Source organism: Diorhabda sublineata, chromosome 8 (genome assembly GCF_026230105.1).
Source record: "Diorhabda sublineata isolate icDioSubl1.1 chromosome 8, icDioSubl1.1, whole genome shotgun sequence".
In the NCBI taxonomy this organism is placed as follows: Eukaryota; Metazoa; Arthropoda; class Insecta; order Coleoptera; family Chrysomelidae; genus Diorhabda; species Diorhabda sublineata.
Genome location: NC_079481.1, coordinates 20,334,766 through 20,358,535, shown reverse-complemented (window position 1 = coordinate 20,358,535; position 23,770 = coordinate 20,334,766). Strand labels below are relative to the sequence as shown.

Below are 23,770 nucleotides of genomic sequence, written 5' to 3'. Positions count from 1 at the left end.
GCCATGACCGCAGACCCCGCACCAGCATTACAGCGGGCAACATCGACAGTGTTCGTCAACTTGTTGAAGGTGATAGGCGTCTAACAACTTCGGATATTGCAATTGAGATATGCAAGACTTGCATATCGCCGCAGAAGACGACACCTTCCAATGAGAAAAGTGATTCTCCTCCATGACAATGCTCGCCCCCATACGGCAGCCCTGACTGTACAAAAATTGGAGCAACTGGGTTGGGAGACACTGGAACACCCTCCATACAGTCCAGACCTGTCTCCCTGCGACTTCCATGTCTTTGGTCCTCTCAAGGAAGCTTTGGGAGGGCAAAAATTCCACAGCGATAATGAGGTTGAAGCATATGTGCGCAATTGGCTACAAACACGACCTGACTCTTTTTACCTGGAAGGAATTAAAAAATTACCTATACGCTGGGAAAAATGTGTTTCTAAATCAGGAGATTATGTAGAAAAATAAACTATGATAGTTTGTGCGTTTAAAATCAAAATAAATATTTTAAAAAATAAGTCTTGTTTATATTTGATTCACCCTCGTACTATTGCCATAACTTAATTATTGGTAATTAAATTGTTGATAAGGTTGGCATTTCATAGTTAGTTTACTCTTCCACAATGCGTTTCAACTGTTTCGAGAGTTTCTTAGATACATACTCCCGGAATTTTATTTTAGTAAGGTCTGAAGTTTGAAAAATTTTTCTGAATTTATCTATTCTTAGTCTCGATGAAATTAAAAATTGTACTCTTTTCTTTAATGCATATTTAAGTTTACTGATTAATAATTACAATTTTCTGTTACCTTAATTAAATAATAGAACGAACAGAAAAATAGGTATGGCATGATATCCTACCATTTCGCATGCGCTAAAATTTCCTCTCTCTAGCGACACCTCAACCAAGAAGACACCATCCCATCAATCATATTCCAAAAGTTATGGGGAAAAGAAGACTACTGTTTTCCTATATTATTTTTTTTTCAAAAGAATATACATGAAAGTGACGAAAATAGTTTGTATATATGTCTATTATAAATAAAGTATTGTGAAGTTTAACGTTCATTGTTTGTATCTGTTCTGTCTTAATTTTGGTAAGTTTATCATGTTTTGTTTCTATTCGTTTACCAATTGTATCAATTTTCTGTCCTGTGCCTCTATGTCTGTGAGTGGGTACGTCTTGCCTATAGATTTCAGCCTATCTGTAAGTGTTTTGCGTGCCTGCTGTATTTGTTCTGTATTTGTTGTGTGTGATGTGATATTGGTTTTCGGATGTGTTGTCTATCTCGCATTTGTCTGTTGTCTATCTTAGAATGAAAAGTTTGTGGTATTCCTGCATATGTTCGTGTCTCGTTAGTAATTGTGTTGTTTTCCAAATTAGGTAAGTCTTTCTGCCTGTACTGTTCACGTCCCATTTCCTCTGCCAGCTCTCAATTTTATTGTCTTCTTCAGTTGTCTTTTACTAATATTTTGATTTCTGGTTTTTGTTTATCTTGATCGTCTCTTGCTAGTCGATGTGCGACATTCATTTCTATGTCTTCTCTGTCTTTGTGTTGTATATAGCATTTTACCTCGTACGATGTATCTTCTAGTGTTATTAGTTCTGTGTTCTGTATTTTTTTGGTTGTGGTTATATAGCATAGAGTCGGAAAATATCACTTCTTTTCCATGAAACGTATAGTATGTTGAGCTATTATTGAATTTGGGGATCAAATCCTTTTCGTATATTAAAATAATCAATCAAATTCAAAATTTCGTGATTTGATATGTTAGTATGAGTATTTAACTCTGAAAATACGTTATCGTTTCCGATATTATCTATAGATGTCATTAGATTCTAGCAATCGAGGTTAATTTTACTTATGTAATGTAATATATCTATCTAAAGAGTCAATAGACTTGAAATTTTTCCAGATTGTCTTGAAATTTTTGTTGATTTTATTGAATGGTTGTCAGTGATTGATTATATTGTTCGATGAATATTTTATACAAGGAAATTTGTAAATTAGATCCTTCATAAATATATTGAACTTGAATTTTTCCTTAATACAGACTATTATATTGACCTGAATCAATTAGATAAAAAGTATTATTAACTTGATCCTACCGACTGCGCCAGGAAAAAATTTGTATAAATCAATTCCGACTTTGAAAAATATATTTTTAACTACAATATTTATAAAGTAAATTATTGAAATTCGAAAAACTACGTTAAGTGTACAATGGTAGCCATAGTTTGAAATTGAGAACAATAGACAATTTCACACGTTCGTAAATCTTTAATGCACTAAGATTAAACTTATAACTTTTCCTACACTCTCATGTATTCTAGGAAATAGGGGCAGGGAGTTTATGAGCGCTGCAGAGTTCTTAAAATAATTAAAAAATATTCAAATTTAATTGATTAATTTAAATAAAAATAATCGAAACTAACACACCATTTTCTATCAAGAACGGCGTCAGTGAGTCGACCAGTTGAATAATCCACCTACTTTCCGATTCATATTACTGAATGGGTATCATTCATCTGGGATATAGGAACGTGTCCTAAAAACTCTTTATAAGATCCACGATGACGTTATAGTTCTAGCGGTATGAAATGGTAACGTGATTATACTGGAGATATTTGCTGAATTCGATCTAGCGCACTTGTAATACGATGTGATGGTTAGGTGCGAGTAGGTGATTTTTCGACTTTCCGAACTAGTTCTTTACGACGATTTAAACAATTTACTCTAATAAAGCGTGAGTGTGTGTGAGAGAGCGAAAGATTGTACAGCATGAAACGTGTTTTTCATCTGATACATACATATATAATTAATTTTGGAATATTTCTTCAAGGGGTGTTGGATACACTCCAACAACCAAGCCAAAGTTGGCAGCATCGCAAAAGTTTCAGCCTACTTCTTGTTTCAACATGGGTGAGGATCGTGGGAAAAGTGATCTCCTCCAACTTCTTTATAAAAATTTTTTTATTCAAGTGATAAAAAATAAAGATACAGTCCACAAAAAAGACAATTTCTTTATGTAATGAAAATCTCTACATAAAATTGGTCATTTCGAGCGTATCGTAAGAAGTTAAGTGAAAAACCGTTCATGTAAAAAATGCAAAAAACATTTGCTGGCAACTGATGTGTGAAGTACTAACGGATTTTCCTATGTTCGCGTGATATTAGTGCCCAAATCTGTAAAATACATCATAATAAAAAGCCGTTCACGTTTTGGCTAGAAAATGGCGTCTCTCGTCAACGAAACGCCACCTAACAACAAACAGTAAGGTGCTGAAGAACAATCAAGGTAAGATCTGTCCCAATTCTTGCAACATTCAAAATCACCGCTAGATATGACTAGCGTGCACATTTTCTTCACTTTAAATAAAAAACAAATCCATTATAGCAACAAAGAAGGAAAGAGAAGATATTTCCAAATTAAAAATTAATTTAAAATTGTGCACCAACACTAACAATGGAATCAGATATACATCGAAACACATGAGGAAGATACCATCAATGACCTTCTAATTGAAAAATTCCAACTAAGAAAACAGATGTTAGTTGATAACCAACAAGCGTGCGATCAGCACCTTATAGATTTATTATGTTTAAGCCCTAATGAAGAAGAAAATTTTGTAGTTGATGAATTCAAAAATGTCTCTTGTAAACAACTTTCAAAAATTAATGTTATTTCAAACAAAGCTATAGCTAAAACACGGTAGTCAATTAATGTATACATGAGCCAAGCTCAAATTATTTCAAATTCAGGATCCATATCAAGAGCAAAGCTACAACCCATACAAATTGAGCCCTTTACGGGTAAAAACCTGAATAAATTTAAGCCATTTATTGAAATTTTTAAGTCAGTTATTGAGAAAAATAGTAATTTTTCTAAAGTGGAAAAACTTTTTTAATTAAGGTCATATTTAAAGGATGAAGATTTGGCGTTAATAGACGTTTCACCTATAATCGGCGACTCTTATGACAAGGCACTGAAAATTCTTGATAAAAGATACCATGCACCAATGTATTGCATGAATTTGTGAGCAAATTGAAACAACACTTGGGTAGTCTTAGAAATGTACTAAACTATATTATCGATACTTGGGATATGACATTAATTTGTTTTTTATCTAAAAAATTAGATCAGTATACTAACAGAGCTTATCAAATAGATAGGGACCCTTTGAAACTGCCCACATTAAATGCATTTTTAGATTTTTTAAGAGGCACATGCTACTAGACTTGAGACTGTCAATCAGCTAGAAGTAAAATCTTTCAAAGAAAAACAACATGTCCATATGACAAGGGCTAATCCTAAGCAAATTATTACAAAAAGGAAACAAAATGTACCTTCTGTAATAATAATGGGCACAGAATTTACGATTGTGAAAAATTTCAATCTCTGTCTACAATCGAAAGGATGAATTTTATAAAAGATAAGAAACATTGCACAATATGCTTAATCATGAAGGCAAATGTAAATTGCTTTTTAAGTGTGTTAAATGTGGCCAAAATCATAACAATATTCTACAACTGGATGATAATGAAAATACAGAGGAAACTAGTCAGATTTTAGATAAAAATTTACTGTCTTGCAGAGAATTTCGGAGATGAAGCCTTGTTACCTACAATTAAAGTAAAGTTAAAAATACAGTCTGGTAATTTTTTTTAGTGCTTATGCATTAACTAACTCAGGAATTTAAATATTTTCTGTGTTACAGAGGCTTCATTTAAAATAACAAAGGCATCTAATTTAGAATTATTTGCACAAGAAGACAACAACTTCAAAATTTGCACTTATAGACAAAATCACAAGCAATTTGCCAAAACATTCTCTAAATACATTTGAATTAAATATACCAAAAGTTGTGAGGCTGGCAAATGATGAAGTTCATCTTCCAAAAAGCATTGTATACATTGTACATAGTCTTAAAAATTTTGCAAGATGGTGAAATCAATTTAAAAAATGGTAATATTCTAAAAAGCATTACATTTGGTTATTAGTCTCAGGGGCAATTCCAAAATGTTCTAACTTTAGTTTAAACAGCTAGAAAATGTTTAGGATGATTCTTATTCAACCAGAGCATAAGTTCCTACTCAATCTTATATGGAGAGAAAGTCCAAATGAACAAATGTTTGCAACTTCAAACAGTCACTTAACCTTTCTTGCCACTAGGTGCTTAAGGGAAATTGCAGATTTAAACATAGAAAAATATCCTTTAGCAGCAAGGGCTTCACAAAATTCCATTCCATGACATTCTTGCAGGAGAAATTCTTTACAAGATGTTTACAAGGACTAATATCGTGTCATATTTCTTGGACTAAAATTAGAACCACCAAAAAAATTCTTTGATATTCGAAAGGAACCTCACAAGAAATACAGAAGGATCTGTTATAGTGCACACTTGTTCGTTACGAACAAATAATTAGAAATACTGTTTTTTAACGATGGCGGAGAATAAAACTACGGACATTGTTGCAAAATCTCAACTACTAATTAAAAAGAAGAGCCCTCCAGTTGAATTTGATTATATTTAAAGTTGCTTTTACAAACTCCCATATCGTGTATTTTTTGGAAATTCGGAGCTGTCTAGTGTTATTTTAAATATAGGAAAGCTCAAAGTTTTGCATGTCCCTATTATCCCCCAATTGATACGATCTGATTATCTGACATAAAAAACAAATATTTAGATATTTTGCAAAATTACTAAGATCACGGAAATGTTCTTTGTTCTGTGGTAAAATTTTGGTTCGTGGCATTCTTAAAAACCTAGTTAGGAGACATTGGGAAAATATATGTTATAAATGCTTCAGTGACTCGCCAGCAAGCGACAGCTGTTACAGTGAAAACGACGTTATTACCACTTATTACTATAAACGAATCAATATATCCGGGATCTTATCAGATTGAATTATTGTGTAATTTTCATTGAAACCGCAACTTTCGTGGACTTTTCAAAGGGCCGAGAAGGAGTTCTAGATTATTATTTCTGAACATTTCAAATCTTAAACAAAGTTTTATTGAATATAATACCCATTAAGAATCCATTGCTAGTAAATAATGCGATTAGAAAGATCTAGCAGATACTCTATTAGAAATTATATTAAAATCTATCCTGATTCCCAAAGCATACCTTTGTTTACTGAATAATCTATCAACATAGTTAAGTTGCTAGAAGTGTTGATATGATAAAGACCACGGTAAAAAAACAGTGCTTGGTGATTCACATATTCTTATGTTGCAACATTTTCAAAAATACATCTTTTCAATAAATGGAAATTTGATAAAGACGGAAGCACTGCAGAAAACAAAAAAAAATTTAACACGAACTGCCACTACTACCGGAGAGAAAATATAAACAGTTTTTTTCATGACAACTACGACCAGAAATATGCATTATTTTTTTTATTGTTTATTCACTTTTTATACGAGGGTTGCTATTCAAATTTTGAGTTATGACAACACTGATGTGAAAATGTCAAATCCGACATTGCCATAATAAAGTTTGACATTTTTAATGGTGAACGTACTCAGAACGGGTTCTTATACGGGTGCTACTTGAGTTGTTTACAGATACTTGAAATATTCATCTTCGTTAAAAAATAGAATTAAATCGGGTTATTGCAAGATCGTTATGTCGCATAACGTGAGATAGAGGCATACTTGGGCATTAGTTCCACTGACATATATTTAATATTGCATATACCAACAATCGGCTGTATGGGTCTTTCAAAACGAGCCAAATAAACAAAAGCCCACGAAGGATTCGAAGCAAATGGTCGCTTGTTTTTTTTTTGATTTTTGAAAAAATCAGAAAAACCAATCGCAGAAGACGAATCACTCTCCACTACATACACATCATTTCAAACAAAAATGTTTTTTAACAGTCGAAATATCGAATCGATCGGTCATCCGCAGTACAGTACTTGTTTAGCACCCAATGATTAGAATAAAAATAATTCGCGAGGTCAACGTTTTTCTAAGGTTGATGCGTTAAGATCACATGTTTTGGAGGTATCTCAATCATAATGAAAAAAATTCTTAGACAACTAGTTCAAACGCATGCAAAAACGTATTGTCCTTAATGAAGAATATTTCGAAAAAAACTAAAGCCATATCCAATTATAAATATTCGTTTTTATTTGTTTATCTCCAAACTTAAGTATCAACCCTCATATCACTATAACTCATATATCACTATAACAAATATAGAGCGTGGAAAAATCAAACAATTTTATTGTTCAACTACTACATATGTAAATACGTAATTCCGAATAACATCAAATTTTAATATTTCATACTCTTAAACATGAAAATGTAGTCACTACTTTTATTATTATATTACAAAGTCACATCAACCATATACTGGTTATTAGCGTATATACTACAAGTTGAAATATTGTTATTTTATTTACAGGTCTTTTCTAGATTAAGTTTATGATCAAGATTTGTCTGAGGTAATTTTTAAGATATTTTTGCGTTAAAAGATGGACACTCTACTATTATCTCTTTTATAGTCAATTTACAATTATGGTTGTAACATTTGGGTTCAGTTTTAGCATCGCGACTAAATAGGTATGGGTCAGTCACGTATGGCCCTATACAGAGACGCGTTAGGAGAGCTTCACCTCTACGATTTTTTGTTATCACTGTCAGTGGTTTCCTGGAGTCTTTCACTTCACGAAACTTGTACGTGAGCATTGACCATTTATTCTCCCAATATTGAGGAATGCTCCACAATTTTGCGTAGAGGCCATGCTAATCTTTTCTGTGTCATTCAATTTTACTATATCTACTGACGAAGCAAGTCAACCACTTTCGAATGACAATTATTAGTAAAGTCTTGTGATAATATATTATTCAAAATTTTCTATTCAAAAATATTGTTTTACGAAAAATAACGCGAAAAATGTTGTGTAATTTATGTAAGATTAGTATTTTGCCAGGACATTTTCTGCAGAAAATTAATTGTGTATTTCACGGTCGTCGTTCATTGCTTGATTGTTTCTTGGGCTGTTATGGATTCTGATTGATACCAATCGAATGAATTGGGCGAAACGTCAACAAGCAGTAGTTACTTTTGACAACGGCCTAATAACACAAGAAACATTCAAGCAATTTTTCAGAGAAGCTTTTTAATCAAGATTTTGAAAATTTGTCTTTGAAAAAAAAATTCTAAATTAAAATTTACGGTTGTACCTGTTAGCCGAAAAGGTTTGAAGATATTATCTAATTTAAATTAATAATTCAAATTAATTATGTATGAATATTGAACATAACAATCTAAAAAATTAAGTTTCTCCTGTTTGGCGCTGAGATCAGTTTCCAAAGAACTGAACTTGTCCACCTCCTTAACAGTCTATTATGCCCTTATTGAGTCGCATCTTCCATGTGCCCTTCCCTTCTAGGGTACGTGTGGTATTCAAGGAGGACTCAATTTGAGTCCTTCAAACTAGAAAAAAAGCTGTTAGATATTTACTTAGACTTACTACAGGGACTTCTTTAAAAGATTAAAATTCCTGATATTTCCGTCCTTATTCATCTTTCAATCGGTTTGCCTAATTCATAAGCACGCTTCTCCAATTTCAAAAAGGTCGTTGCCCGGTTATCCACTTGGAAACGCGGAGCATGACCTTTATCTACCTACCCTACGTTCAGAATTAGTTAAGGGTTCAATATTTTACAATGCAAAAAATGCACAATCACTTGCCAATTGAAATCAAATCAATATCATAGTTTCCCGCATTCCACAATAATTTGAGGGCATATTTATTGGAAAGTGCCTTCTACTCTGTAAACGACTTCTATTCTCATAATAATATTTAATTCCTGGCATGCTGCAGACTAGTTAAATTTTTGTTATGGACTTATATACGGCTTATAAACTAATTATTACCTATTACTAATACCTATAATTTTGTTACTCATTGTGGTATTCTTCTGTATATTATTTTATTTGTATCTTTATTTAGTTATTTTAATGTTTCTTTTTAGTTATTACAAGCTTTAGTCTACAAACTGTAGCAATTGTTGACAATAAAGCATTCTATCTCTCTCTCTCTCTCTCTCTCAATAAAATTATTAAGGCTCTTCCATATGTGTAGACTATTGAAAAAGTACAAAATAATTGATTACGACTTAAGGCCAAAAAGTTGGATTTATCGGTGTATTGATTGAATGAAGACCATATCGTCTCCAAAGTTCAACAAGACAAGAGCATAAAAAGTTCTTTTCAATCATTTATGGAAGGTTATATCAACCAAGGTCGATTCATATTATCATCATTCAACGTCTCATCTCATCGTCTTCAGTTCATATAGTTCCGCCACCGGAAAATATCGTATTATTTTTAAGTAAGTATTGGGTCGAGAATCAAAAATTGTTGGGAAGAACATTTTACTAAATTCAAAGAGCTGGAACGTTGTATGCAGAGTTGTTAAACTTTGAACCAATACAGTGAAAACTACGGCAATGTAACTTTATACCTACCACGTTGAAAAGTTCAGTATATAGGGTATTTCAAAAAAAGCAGATTCTGTTTTCAGGATAGGTAGAAAACTGGAAAATAATTGGAGTTTACATCATACCCTGGGTTATTTGGATACCATGAACGGACAAAAAAAAAGAAAATTATCAATAAGAAATGTGAATTGCATTTGTGCCGAAGTAAAATACATTTCGAATGGTTGCAAAATCGAAAAATATTGGCAGAACTGCGAGGCACTCGGAGCCCTGGATGGCCGCTATCTACGTCGTCTATTGGAGTCCCGTAAAAATTCGTTATGAAATATGTTAAATGCAGTAACACGTCATTTTTGTAATGTGTGTAATGTGCTAAGCTTGTTGATCATCATCTGTGTCAATAATTAATCTAATAAATTAAATTAAACTCGTTTAGTTAAATGATCGGTCATTTCAAAAAACTCTTAAGTATATACTAATTATAAAAAAAAAAAGATAGCATCGAGATCTACCAGTGAAAATTTGTTCATGAACCTTTGTTCCAATTCCAATATTATTAATTTTTTGAGGGCCCCTATAAATACTAATATATCCCTTATTTATTGCAAATGTAAGAAGAAGAATTTTGCGAGTTTCCACCAATATGGCATGGACTTTTGCACACTAGCATAATACAGAGGCATCAAAAAGAAAATGTTACGAAAATGTTACACCGAGGTAAAATGCTAATATTATTGTATAAAAAGCATTGAGCGCTCGATGTATGAGAAATATGTAAGCTTATTTAAAAAAAATTATATATATATATATATATATATATATATATATATATATATATATATATAAACTTATTAGAATGATGTTATTTAAAAACGTGTTGGTTTTTTTGTCCTATATTTATTTTCCACTTTTTAGTTAAATTTATTGTCAAAAATAAATTTTTTCTTCAAGTTTTAGTCATTAGTATTGGCTCCAAAAAAAGGTGCACAGATGTAAATTCCTTCTAGAATAACATAATAAAATTGAAGGTATTAAATTCTAAACTAATTCTTATACAGGTAGTATAGTAAATCTCCAACAGAGAGCACCGGTAGTAAAATTTGTTTAGATGTTAGAAGAAATTTTTACATTGTTAATTTCTAAAAAAATTGCCGAAAAAAAAGACAGGATTTGAGCCCACGACGGGCGAATCCGGAGGCTGCTGCCTTAGTCCGCTCGACTAACGAAAGCAATTATAGTCTATTTCAGAAAAGTATATATAAATGTATATATATAAAATGGGGTTCGTCTCAATTTCGGTGTCGGCCATAGGTGTAGGTCTTGAAATATTGTGTAGGGATTACTTAGGTAGTAGATTATACAGTTACGTTTTGCGTTTAACAGGTACCGTTTAACCTTCTATTAGTGTCTCTGCCTAATTCCAACCCTACTTCAGATTTGGCTGAACCATGCGCCGTAAGGGCAATGGTGCCCAGAATTTTTAGACCTTTATAAGTATATTTGTTTAATATAACGCATCATTATCTTCTGTTAAGCCGTAAATAGTGTTCACAGTATTATAAGATTAGTAATAAAATGGCGACATTTACACCAACGAAAAGATGTTCCAATAATTCTCCACATCAGTGAATGAAAAACTTGACTTGACCAGAATGACAGTATTACGTTGACAACTAAAAAGCTTTTATGGACCACCTTGAGAAATATGGATTTTGCCTGGGAAAAGCATAAAAGCACTTTTACTGGAACGCGATGAAATTGTTTGCTGGCGACGAAAATATTTGAGAAGTATAAAGCACTACAAAACAGAGTAGAAGAAAATGTTTTATCTTGATGAGACGTGGATTAAAGAAGGTTATACAGTACAAAAAATGTGGCAAGACAAAAATTTAACCAGTGCTCACCAAGATTTCATGGAAGGCCTGTCAACGGGTATTAAGGTGCCTTCAGGTAAAGGGAAAAGACTAATAATCGTCCATATCGGAAGTGAAGAGATTACCACGAGGACATGGATTCTGATTTTTTTGAAGACTATTTTGGTGACATGATAAAATAAAATCCGGCTGATTCAATAGTAGTTATGGATAATGCAAGTTATCATTCTCGACGCATAGAGAAGACTCCAAATTCATCTTGGAGAAAACAAGAAATTATTGACTGGTTAACCACCAAAAGTATTGAATTTGAAGATAATTTGATAAAAAAAGAACTTAGCTATAGCAAACATCGTTTTACGCCATGGAAGATAGAGCAGAAAAAAATAGTGTAACTGTGCTGCGTCACCGTCATATCATATTGAACTAAACCCTATAGAACTTATATGAAAGATGTTGAGCTACTGTTTGATCAAGCCATTAAGGAGATGACACCAGAGAACTGGCGCAAAGCTGTCTAGCATGTCATTAAAGAAGAGAAGAAAATGTGGGATCTTGACTATTTTCCTTTTTACGAGTATCCTACCGGCACGCCTTTGGCACAATATTTTCATTGTGAATGGTTAACAATAGGCTAAACCCATATATTCACCCAAAACCAGGGTGGTACTGCCTGCACTTGATAAAAATTTTTTTTTTAATTAAATCAATTCTCAACTATGAAAGTGGCTTAAATATTCATTGGGTCACTCTGTGTTCCCTTTGCATACCTAATGAAATTTTATTGCTCTAAACCTTTCTGAAATGAATTATAAAATGGTGGGATATACTAAAAGTAAGAAGTCACAAATCACAGTTGCAAACAAACAAGCTCAAGCTCACATATTAGTGAAGCTAATGTAAGCGTGTTAATACTTCGAAACAAATCTGCAAGAACAATTACTTCACCTAACAAAAGGAGTAAACCAAATTTTGTATCTTATACTGATTTTTAGTATAATGTGAATGAAACAAATGTGTTTAAATAACACTGGCAGTAGTTTATTATCCTGATCAACATTATTAAATGAATACAAAAGGAAATTTTTAATATTCATTATAAATTAAATTGATAAAAACTAAATAAACTACCATTGACACGTTTCTTCATATTAATATCTATTGCTGTAAACATTAAAAAATTTTCAGTAAATAATAAATTGAATAAAAAGTAATTAAATTCGCAGTGACTGTGTATCACAACGAATATACGGCAGATATAAATTGAAATGAACTCAGATTTATATATAGTAAAGATAAGAACTGTGAGTTCCATTTCTAGGAAATAATTTTTCTGTGGTGATGGTGCACCGGTTATGTCTTTGGTGGCAGCAATCTAGCATGTAGAACACTATTGCACAAATTTAACCCAAATTTAAATTTTAACCTTAATAGTTGTTTTATAAGTTTTAGAGTGGGTATTGCGACTTTATTGAATTTTGGAATGGAGGTGACTACAAAAATATTTTTTAAAAACATTGAGCATAATAATTAGATAGAAGTGAGTGCTGAGCTTCAATGCAAGAACAAAGAAATATCAAAAATATTTGAAGAAAAACGTAACAGACCGAATGGTATGTTACACTTATGTTTCACATAATTGATTGACCAAGTATTGATTCCATTTGCATGGAATTTAACGGGCTACTTACGTACAAGATTTTTATCAAAATTCCAACATAGCGGTTCAACATTTTGGTCACTCCAATTTCATGATTGGCTATAATTCATGAACTGTTATCTCGATGTCAATAAAAATTAGGTAGGTTTCTGAAGTTGAACAGATATTATTCAAAAATTAAAAAAATCAATTTGGCGAAACAAAATATATGTTTTGATAAATTTGCTGTAAGTAATGTAAATTCGTTTCTTATATAATTATGTAGAATAGTAAGATCGATTAATTAATAATTCTAAGCTTTATCGACTATAAAAAGAAAGAAAGAAACCCGTCTCCAAAATGTTTGCTACCTCAAAATAAAAAATTACAGGTTGTCATCATCCTCAGCCGCCTTGAACTTTATAAAATTCTAAAATAAAATAAAAGCAATAAAAGAATTTTATCTGGATAAAAATATCTATTTTATAAACTACGAAAATTTAAACTCTCTCTAAAAGTGTTATTATCCTGATTCACGATAAAGCAAGTGGAAGGAAAAAAACACTATGATTATTACTTAGATATTAATATACTCACAAACAATTGAATTGGATATTGTTAAACCGTAATCCGTCAGTCAGACTCAACGACTAATTCTTCTATCAATAAATTCATTGATATTATCAATATCTACAAAAAAAATATGAATTGCCCGATGACATTATTCAAAAAATGTGGAAGAAAAAATCTACAAATTAGAAATACAAAATAATAGAAAAAAATAACCCATCCATTTTGCCCGACGCTTTATAGTTAGAGTTGGATACAATTTGTAGTTTAAAGATATTTTATATCGAAGTCAATTAACACAATTTGAAATAAAATATTCAAACACTCCTCTCATCATGATATATCGATCAAAGAAACGAGAAAATTATTGAAACGCATTTTTTAAATAGATCAATCTCTCTATTACAGTTAAGCAGCAATTATGAATGGTATAAACAATAAATAGATAGTGTAACTAGTTCAATAACTTCCAGTCTTAGTTTAATCAACAATAATCTATTATGGGAAGAATTTTATATCACGCGTAGCATCCTTATTCTTATAATTGTGATCCTAGAGATATTGAATGAATAATAAAAATACTGAGTGTTCCAATAAACTTACTCAAAGTAATTACTTTTGTTGGAAACTATTGTTATTATCGTCTCAATCAACTTCCTAGAGGCTTCCTAGAAAATTTACATATGTCTGAGGTACTAAACACACAAAGTCTACTAGCGAACGGGTCAATCCGATGACTTGTTCATATAAGTTGATTACTGGATCCACCTGATTACCGGATCCAGTTTTTAATCCTACAGATTTGACGATATGGAATTATTGCAGCGAACCTAACAATATTAATTAGAAAAGCGGCTTATATATTGAATCTATTAATAGGTTGGGTACTTAATTCGAAAACTGCATGAGGATAATTTAGATCCGAATTATGACAAGATTGGGTTGATTCAAATTCACCAACGGAAAAATTTGTTGCTAGACACCTTGAAAAAATTCTCACAAAATATGAGCTCTTAATTTTAATAGGATGGTCCTCCGCAGTGCAATTTTTTATGTTTTTCTCAGTTTTATAGAAAAAAAATCATACCTCATTATTAATTAATTGTACAGAAAAATGTTCTCGAAGAATTTCATAGGAAATTTATTACTCTACAAAAAAGGTATGTGAAGATGTAAATAAGTGACTATTATAAAATCCACAATAAAAATTTTTGTGAGAAATTAACTGCTTTATGAAAATAGTATCTTATGTTTTATCGATTAAATTAGGCGGTCAAAATATTTTCATCATCAAACTTTCACGTGCAATAATAAGTTTTTGATTAAGTGATCAAAAAATTTCAATCTAATTTATGAATTTCATACAAATTCTAATTTTTGCAAGGATATTAAAATTGTTTGAAAATGATTAATTCATTTGTAAATTAAGATAGAAAACTTTTTAATAACTAATTTGATATTTTTCTCTAAAACTGAAACATATATATTTATGATGAAAACTCTGCTTTTTATAAATAAAGAATTAACTAAGCAGTGAATAGTGTAAAACTCATTTTTTCAAATGTTTCTCAGTAGATAAAAACTAAAATTCGAGTTAATTTTCTTAAAACTTATACTTTAAATTGAACAGTTTCAATAAATCAATAAAAAACTCGTAAAATCAGTAAAAATAAAAGTTTGATGATGACTATTTCCTTCGAAAAATTTAAGCCAACCAAAAAGCTGTAGTATTTTATGTTTACCTAGCAACGATCAAATTTCAGTGATAATACTGCACTAGTGCAAATTATCGATAATTTGCACTAGTGCCAAATTTTCGTCTAGGATTAATAAACATCATTTGGTTTTAATTTTATATTTTAAGAAAAGGAACAATTATTGTTTATTTTAAATTAAATTTTTCTCAGGAAATAACCTGCCAAAATGCCCTCTCGTGCATGTCAAATTGTCTCATAATTTCCTCTCGTGCGCATTCGCGCACTCGAGAAAATTAAATTATCGACAATTTGACATGCACTCGGGACATTAATATTGAATATCTCCTGAAAACTTAATTTAATCGCCAAAACATGAGTTACCAGTTTTATGAGACAAATAATTTTCCACAATAATTTGTATTGCGCACTTTATAATAGCCAGTTCTTGTGGAGTTATAAAATTCGGCATTCAATTTCCTACAAAATTTTTCGAAAACATTTTTCTAAACAACCAATTAATGAATTTTTTTCAAGTGGGCTGCGAAAAAAATAATACGCTGCGATGCTGAGGATATTTAAATTGGAAGCTCATATTTGGCGACTATTTTTTTAAGGTGTCTAGCAATCCATTTTAACCTGTCACTTGTTAATAAAAATATAAAATTTGTCTGACCCAACCTAATCTATATATTGTCTCTTTACCAAATCAGGCGGTGATAGTTCGAAAAAACTTTACCCCTTCAACCACGATAACATGATTATAAAAACTATCGTCAGCTAGTGAGATATAGTGATACTGTTATATATGTTTATTAGCAAACTTACGCATTTATCTTTCCCTTCATGGAAAAGTGATATGTTTTTGGTTTTTTGCTACTCATACCAAAATAAACCAGCTTAGCGTGAACACATAAATTGAGCACACATGGCATAGACATAACCTCATTGTGGCTACAGAAATAACCGTGGTTTCCACAGAAAGATACAATGATTATGACTCATCGGCTGAAGCTAGACAGAAATTTTTTATAAAATAAAATATTAACAAAAGTAGCGTTCCTAATTACTTAGACAAAAAAATGCTCATTGTTATTTAAGAATAGGTAACTATTTTTCATATCTGCATGCACGCAGAATATCTCTAGAAATCTTACACTGTATGTTTACTGACTAATTTCACGAAACCAAATTACTAATTCCACCGACAAAACAAAAATTATTTTGCAGGAACATGAAAATATTCAATACTGAAATTCAGTTCAAGAAACGTTAAATTATTTGAAATAAAATAATGTAAACTTTTTTTATCGTACAAAAATAATAGGTATTTACATTTTTAATGAGAATATAATAGGTATGTATCAACAATTGTACCTCCCACTGATGACTAATCTCAATGTTGTTTTACAATAGCTAATGATTGATTTTATTTTACGAATAATGTATCTTAAATTTCTGTCCTCGGACAAAGAAAGTAAATGTACCTAAAAGATTTTAGATAGTTAACTATGTATACAAATAATTGGCACTGAGAACAAGAGAAATTTATTCTTTAATGGAATTATATAAACATGATGTCAAATAATAAGATAAAAAAAAAATAAGTGATTGTGAGGAAGTTTGTGTATATATATATATATATATATATATATATATATATATATATATATATATATAAAGAGTACAAACAATTTGGTTAAGAAGTTGAAAGAATCATTTCACCGATATAAATTATACCTATTCTTAAATAATTGAAGTACACTGAAAATATTTCAAAATAACGAGTATCGACATCTTAATATTTTCTAAAAATTATTCGGCTGGAGTTCGAAAACGAGAACCCACTGATTGGTTTAAAATTTTTACCAGATACTCTATCACCTACTAGATGATTGTAATTAAGAGGATTTTTGGCGCCTCGCAAGCAAAGGGGGTGGAAAAAAATTTTTTTTAGTTTTTAACTCACGAAATACAGTGTGTCCAATTAAGTCGGAACCACACGAGAAACGTTTTTATTCTTAGTTTTATGAAGAAAAGTAATTCTTCATAAAAAGTTGTGCATGGTTCAAAACCTGGAATGCACTCATCAGATATCAAAATTTGTTAATAGTATACTCAAGAGTAAAGTACCTTCATTTTTGAGAATATTGACAATTGTTATCAAAGTTAATCATTATTGAAAATTATTGTCAGATATCCAAAATTATCTATCTGCCATGAAAAAATAATTTTTTTTGTGTTTATTAACTTTTCTGTATCAGCACTGCCCTGACAAATTCAAGAGATTAGCAATTTGCGTATAGAACGATTTGTTATCTAGGATGCACTGACAGCAAACGTCAAATCGCTAGTTCGATTTTATAAAATACAAGAAATGGCGGTTCGGTTCAGTAATGAGGAAAAAATTGAAATAGACTTATAAGACTTATCGAGAAGCTATAATTAACAACAGACATCAGAATAGAAATATTCAGCATTCGACAGTTTCAAAAATTATAAATAAATTTAAGACGTCTGGAAGTGTTCACAATAAATTTAATAAAAAACGCCAGTAGAGGGTTGCCAGTGAGGAGACGCAAATACAAGTGATGTTATCTGTAGTAGAACACCCTAAAATGTCATTGAGAAAAAGAATGTCTTTGATCCGAAATGAAGTAAGTAGAGGTACAATGGCAAATATTATGAAAATAACAATTATCATCCATACAAACCCCAGTTTGTGCATACATTGAAAGATAGATATTATGACAGACGGTATGAATTCTGCTCATTGATACAAGGAGAGTTAGAAGAAGAGATTTTTATGAAGAATTATAATTTTTACCGATGAGACAACATTCACATCAAATGGAACTATCAGTTCACAAAATTGTCGCTGGTGGTGTGACAGTAATCCATCAAAACAAGAGACCAAATTTTAGGTCTCTTCTGTTTTAAAATCATTTTTTTAATAACTTTTGGAAGAAGGATAAAATTTGACGTTTCGACCTTCGGCTTAACGAAGTCGTTGCCAGCTATATTACTATATTATGAGCGGATTCTTATTGGGAACGTGGCAATGAAACACCAAAATGGACTAACTTTAATATATTTCCCGACTAACTTTAATATATATGCATTAATATTGAAATTTATATTTGTCTTATCACCCTCCCCCCCTCTCATTTCTCTTTTTGTTCTTCTCCTACTAGTGACCTTTTCGTCATAAAAAATTATTCGTAATAGCAACGATCAAACCACAATAATAAAATCATTGATTTTTGACAAAGGCACACATGAAGGTAGCGAAAAAAAAAATAAAAGCCACTTATTAATTATTTCAATCATCTTGACTTTTTTAGTTCAATATTTATGTTAATATAATTTTATACTTTATTTATTAATTATGATCGTCGACAACTATTAAGGATTTTTGGCGTCTCACAAGGAAAGGAGTTAAAAAAAATTCCCAACCTAATCGAACCTAACCTAACCACGTATTTTCAGAGACTTATATTTTGTGCCTATATTTAGAGGTTTTATAACATAAGAAAACTCCATGTGAGAAAATCGGGTTTTTACCTAAGTAAATATATTGCAAAAAGCAGAAATAATATGACACTGCTGGATAAAGGAATTTGTGTCAAAAAATTTAAATATAGGCACAAAATATCAGTAGCTGAAAATACGTGGTTAGGTTAGGTTAGTTCAGTAAAAATTTTTCTCCTTTCCTTGGGAGACGCCAAAAATCCTTTTAGGTACAATCATTTGTGTAATAGAGTATCTGGCAAAAAATTTAAGCCAATCGGTGTGTTCACGTTTTCGGAGCTCTAGCCAATCATTCAATACCGCATTTGACTTCTTTTTTTTCATAAACGATAAGAAAGTAAAGTTCTCCAAGTTTCTATGCACGAAAAATGATAATGATAAAAGAAATTTTAAAGAAGCACAGACAAAAGTAAGAAAAGCTATAACAAAAAAGAAAAACGAGACATGGGAAAAGACCTGCACTCAAATAAACACCTACCTAGGATGCAGCAGAAACACAGAATGTTGGAAAACCTTAAAATCTCTTCGAGAAGATAGATCAAATAATCTTATATCGCCAATAACAATAGAAAAATGGGATGAGTACTTCTCTAAATTGTTTACAGAAATAAGACCAGAGTTCAAAAATCAAAAACAGGACAATATAAACATCATCACATCTCCGCTTAGAATTACAATTAAAGAAGTAAAAGACGTTTGTCAGTCATTAAAGAATCGAAAATCTCCAGGCCCGGGTCAAATAGCACCAGAGTTAATTAAAAATGGCACTGAAAAACTTTTTTCTCATCTGCAAATGCTTTTCCAGAAGTGTATAAATGGTGAAGCGCTACCCCAAGAGTGGAAAACATCTTATATGACTACCGTATATAAAAAAGGGTCAGAGAAAATTGCGACAACTACCGGGGACTTACAGTGCTGTGTACAATATCCAGAATTTATGAAAAAATCATAAAAAATAAAATCGAACAGGAATATTGCAACAGGAGGCAGAAGAACAGGCAGGCTTCAGAGCGGGGAGGTCGATTATTGATCATTTATTTACGATTTCGCAAATAATTGATAAGAAAACCGCCAAAAATCAAGAACTCCACCTTTTGTATGTTGACCTTAAAAAAGCATATGACAGCGTACCGCAAACAAAACTATGGGATGCCTTGGAAAGAACAAATATAAATGCGGCCCTAATAAGAGCAGTACAAAAGCTTTATGAAAACAGTAAATCACAAGTAAAAATAGGAAACAAGGTCTCAAAAGGATTCTCCATCAATAAGGGGTTGAAACAAGGATGCTGTCTGTCACCCACACTCTTCAAGATATACCAGGAACACGCACTAGCACACTAGAAAAGGAAATGTAAGAACATGGGCATTCCACTAATCGATTCAACACTATATACCCTGTGTTTTGCAGATGACCAAATAATCTTGGCACAGGACTACGAAGAATTAGAATATATGACAAGAAAGCTAGTAGAGGAATACAGGAAATGGGGTCTAGAAGTAAATTTTAGTAAAACGGAATATACTATGTGTATTGGAGGAGAACAAAAAATTTAATACTTGAAGTTTAATAAGTCATTGTACAAAATACAAATACCTAGGCATGATCATCACTAATGATGGAAGATTAGATGAAGCAATAGCACAAAGAAATAACCAAGGAAGACAAGCAATAAGACAACTAAATAGTATATTGTGGGACAAACAAATATCCAAGGAAAACAAACATCGAATATACAATAGCATAATAAAAAGTATAACAACATATAGTAGCGAAGTCTGGCCTCTAAAAGAAAAAACAGTCAAAATGCTTGAAGCCACAGAAATGGATTATTGGAGACGCGCGGCAGGAATATCAAGACTGAAAAAAATAAGAAACGACAAAATCAGGGAGATCATGAAGGTGCAACACACGATTACGGAAGACATTAGGGTGAATCAGTTAAGATGGTACGGACATGTCTAAAGAATGCCTTAAGACCGCATACCCAAACAAATTTTAAATTGGGCACCACAAGGAAGAAGAAAGAGAGGAAGACCAAGATTAAGTTGGAGAGAAGGTATCGAGAAGGATATTCGAGAGAGAGGATTGGAAGAAGATCTTTGGGAAGATCGAGAAAAATGGAAACTGGGATTAATATGTATATATATATATATATATATATATTAATATATATATATATATATATATATATATATATATATATATATATATATATATTTGACTTCTTCATCAGAAGCCAACCGTAGCAGTAAATTTCCTATTTTCAAACGCAGTCTTGTCTTCCGCAACTCGGTCGCGGCCTCTTCGCATGGAGCCAAGTTATTAGGAGGATTAAGTGTTTGAATTGTTCAGGACATTTTTTACAATTGAAATTAAAAGACTATAATAGTAATGGAGTGAAGAATAGTAAAGACATTAGTGAAAACATAAAGTAATGCTGGACGATTTTATGTATGGTAACCGTTCCAACAACTCATCATATCAGCACGGAAAGAATCATCAAATAATAGTTGAACAATCAAAAAAACACACAAACTTAGATGAGGAGTGAAACATAATTCTGTCACTTTAATTAGAAAGTCTTACAAAATATTTCTCTATTACTATTATTTAATTATTATAATAGCAAACGATTTCCCCTGTATTTATATATAAATTTTCTGTATATTAAAAGCGTCAAAATATCACATTTAAATTGTGATTAAATAAACTTAATCACTCATCAGTGAAAGGTTTACCCTAATCTTGATTTCATCACTTTTACCACAGCCCTTTGAGTGTTTTTTTTTGGTTCTTTTATGACACAGTTTCAAGAGATCCAAGTTTATAATTTACTGCCCGCTCGACATATTTATTGTAAACATGGGGGATTTTCAAGCATCGAAAACCTTTTCGGTCCCTTATATAATTTTAATGCGATTATACTTGTCACAGAATGTTAATAAGCTTAAATGTCTTAATAGAAGGTCGGAGAGTCGGGAAAACTTTTATGAACGGTGAAAATGTGATTTTATGGTTTCATGAATTTCAATGGAGTTATTATCTCAGAAAATTAGTTTTAAAATTTCTTTCATTAAGAATTATCTCGACTAATAACGGTTAATTGTGTAATAAATTGTAAAGTATGTATGACGGACATTCCTTAATGCAGCGATTCCCAAAATTTGTTCCGTATTAAAGGGTTCCGAGAACGAGGTTAAAACTGTAACATTTCGTAAATCTCCTGAAACATTATTTGTGACATTACTTTCCGAAGAGAATGGATTTTAAATTTATAAATCTTAAAAGTTCCTCCGCATTACAATACGAGGGTTGCTACTTAAGTTTTCAGATAGATAAATAAACACAAATATTTATAATTGGATATGGCTTTATTGTTCTCCAAAATATTCTCCATCTCCAGATCAATATACTCCTGCATGCGTTTAAACTAATTTTCGAAGCATTTTTTCTATTCCCTTTTGTCCAAAACATGTTATTTGAACGTATCAACCGCTTCTTCAGGTGTAGAAAACTTGAACTCAATGCTGTTGGAACGAGATTTCTAGTTATGGACTACTGCTGGAAAAGACCTATTATTCCATAGAAACGGTGTAAGGGAAAGTTCAAATTTTGCACAGAAAATTTAAGCATTTCAACATTGAGAACCAACAGTTCTCACTACTCTCTCAATCCAGTCGGAACGTGTGTAGCGTTGACAACCCGCTGTTGCTATCCAATCCATCAACATTTTGAGCCATTTTTTGCAACGTTCGGTCGTAAAATATGATTTTTGCAACCAAGTCGCATTTACGACTAAGATATAATCAGAAATAAGTTTATAGATGTTAGTTGTCATTTAAATATTTAGAAAGACTCTGAGTATTACAATTTTTTGCAAATAACTTGATTTAAAGTGTTATTAAGATTGTTGTTGTTGAAATTTTGGGCAGTCTCTTATTAGGTATTCGACACTGAGTTGTATCTTGTTTAAACCATATTTTGGATGATCACTGAAATGGTGGTTTTATATGCTTATCTGTGGCGCAAAAAAATAATATATCAAATTGGTTGCCAAAAATATGTCGTAATAAGAATTAAATCAATTATACACTAATACCAACCAATTAATCAAGGCATAATGGATACCAGTCTATACTAATCTGTTCGATTTTAAAAAAATGTTCAGCGGTGGCCCGTCACTAGTTTCTAGACAGTGGACGGAGTTCGGGGGACGGAGAAGGGGAGGTTCAAAAATACCTATACTCAAAAATTTATACCGAGCCACAAGAATCTCATCAAGATACTTCCAAATGAAAATAAAGTATATTGGATATGATCTTAATTCGGAATGATACATACAGAAAAACTAAATGTGACGTCAGATACTAAATAGTAAATAGTTGAAATTCAATGATTATATATGCTTATATATTCTTAACCTACAAAGTATTTAGTGTATTGAATCGTCTTAAGATACTGAAGTTAAACTAAAACCTATTAATTTGACTTACCTGTTTCATACAAGATTTTTCCACCAATAAACCTGCAAAACAATTGGTACTCAAATGCCAACGCGGTAGGTGTATATAGGGTTACGAACTTACGGGTTTAGAATTGAAAATAAAATATTATATAATAACCCCTCAAACCATGAAAACAGACTTAGTTCATTCATCAATTGTCAATTCCTAAAAGACATTGCTGAGGCAATAAAAATAGAAAACATGGAGACAATTCAATCTCGTGTAAGTTGGCAATATATCGTAACCAAGGCACTAAAATTAAGAAAAAGACTAATTTGACATAAGACCTACTTTTAAGGAAATCTAGTGTGGGAAACGTGAAACTATGCTATTTAATTTAAAATGATTGTAAATAATGTTATATATGAAACATTGTAACATGATTAGGAATTTTTTGTCGATAAAGTAACGTTGGGTATATCAATCGTTTTGGGTGGTGTTTGGGGGGGATCTGACACAACACGGGGGAAACTTTCATCAGAAACCAGACA

General features: G+C 31.5%; 1 protein-coding gene across 11 annotated transcripts in view; it reads right to left on the bottom strand.

Annotated features, from left to right (window-relative positions):
• LOC130447221 (uncharacterized) overlaps positions 1 to 23,770 on the bottom strand; it is a 533,966-nt gene that overhangs the window by 252,295 nt on the left and 257,901 nt on the right. Inside the window, exon 1 of one of the 11 annotated variants that reach the window (XM_056783925.1) lies at positions 23,268 to 23,283. The exons of the other annotated variants lie outside the window; for them this stretch is intronic. The gene's annotated coding sequence lies outside the window, so the exon portion shown is untranslated. Of the gene's footprint in view, positions 1 to 23,267; positions 23,284 to 23,770 lie in introns of those variants that run through there. 11 annotated transcript variants of the gene reach the window in all.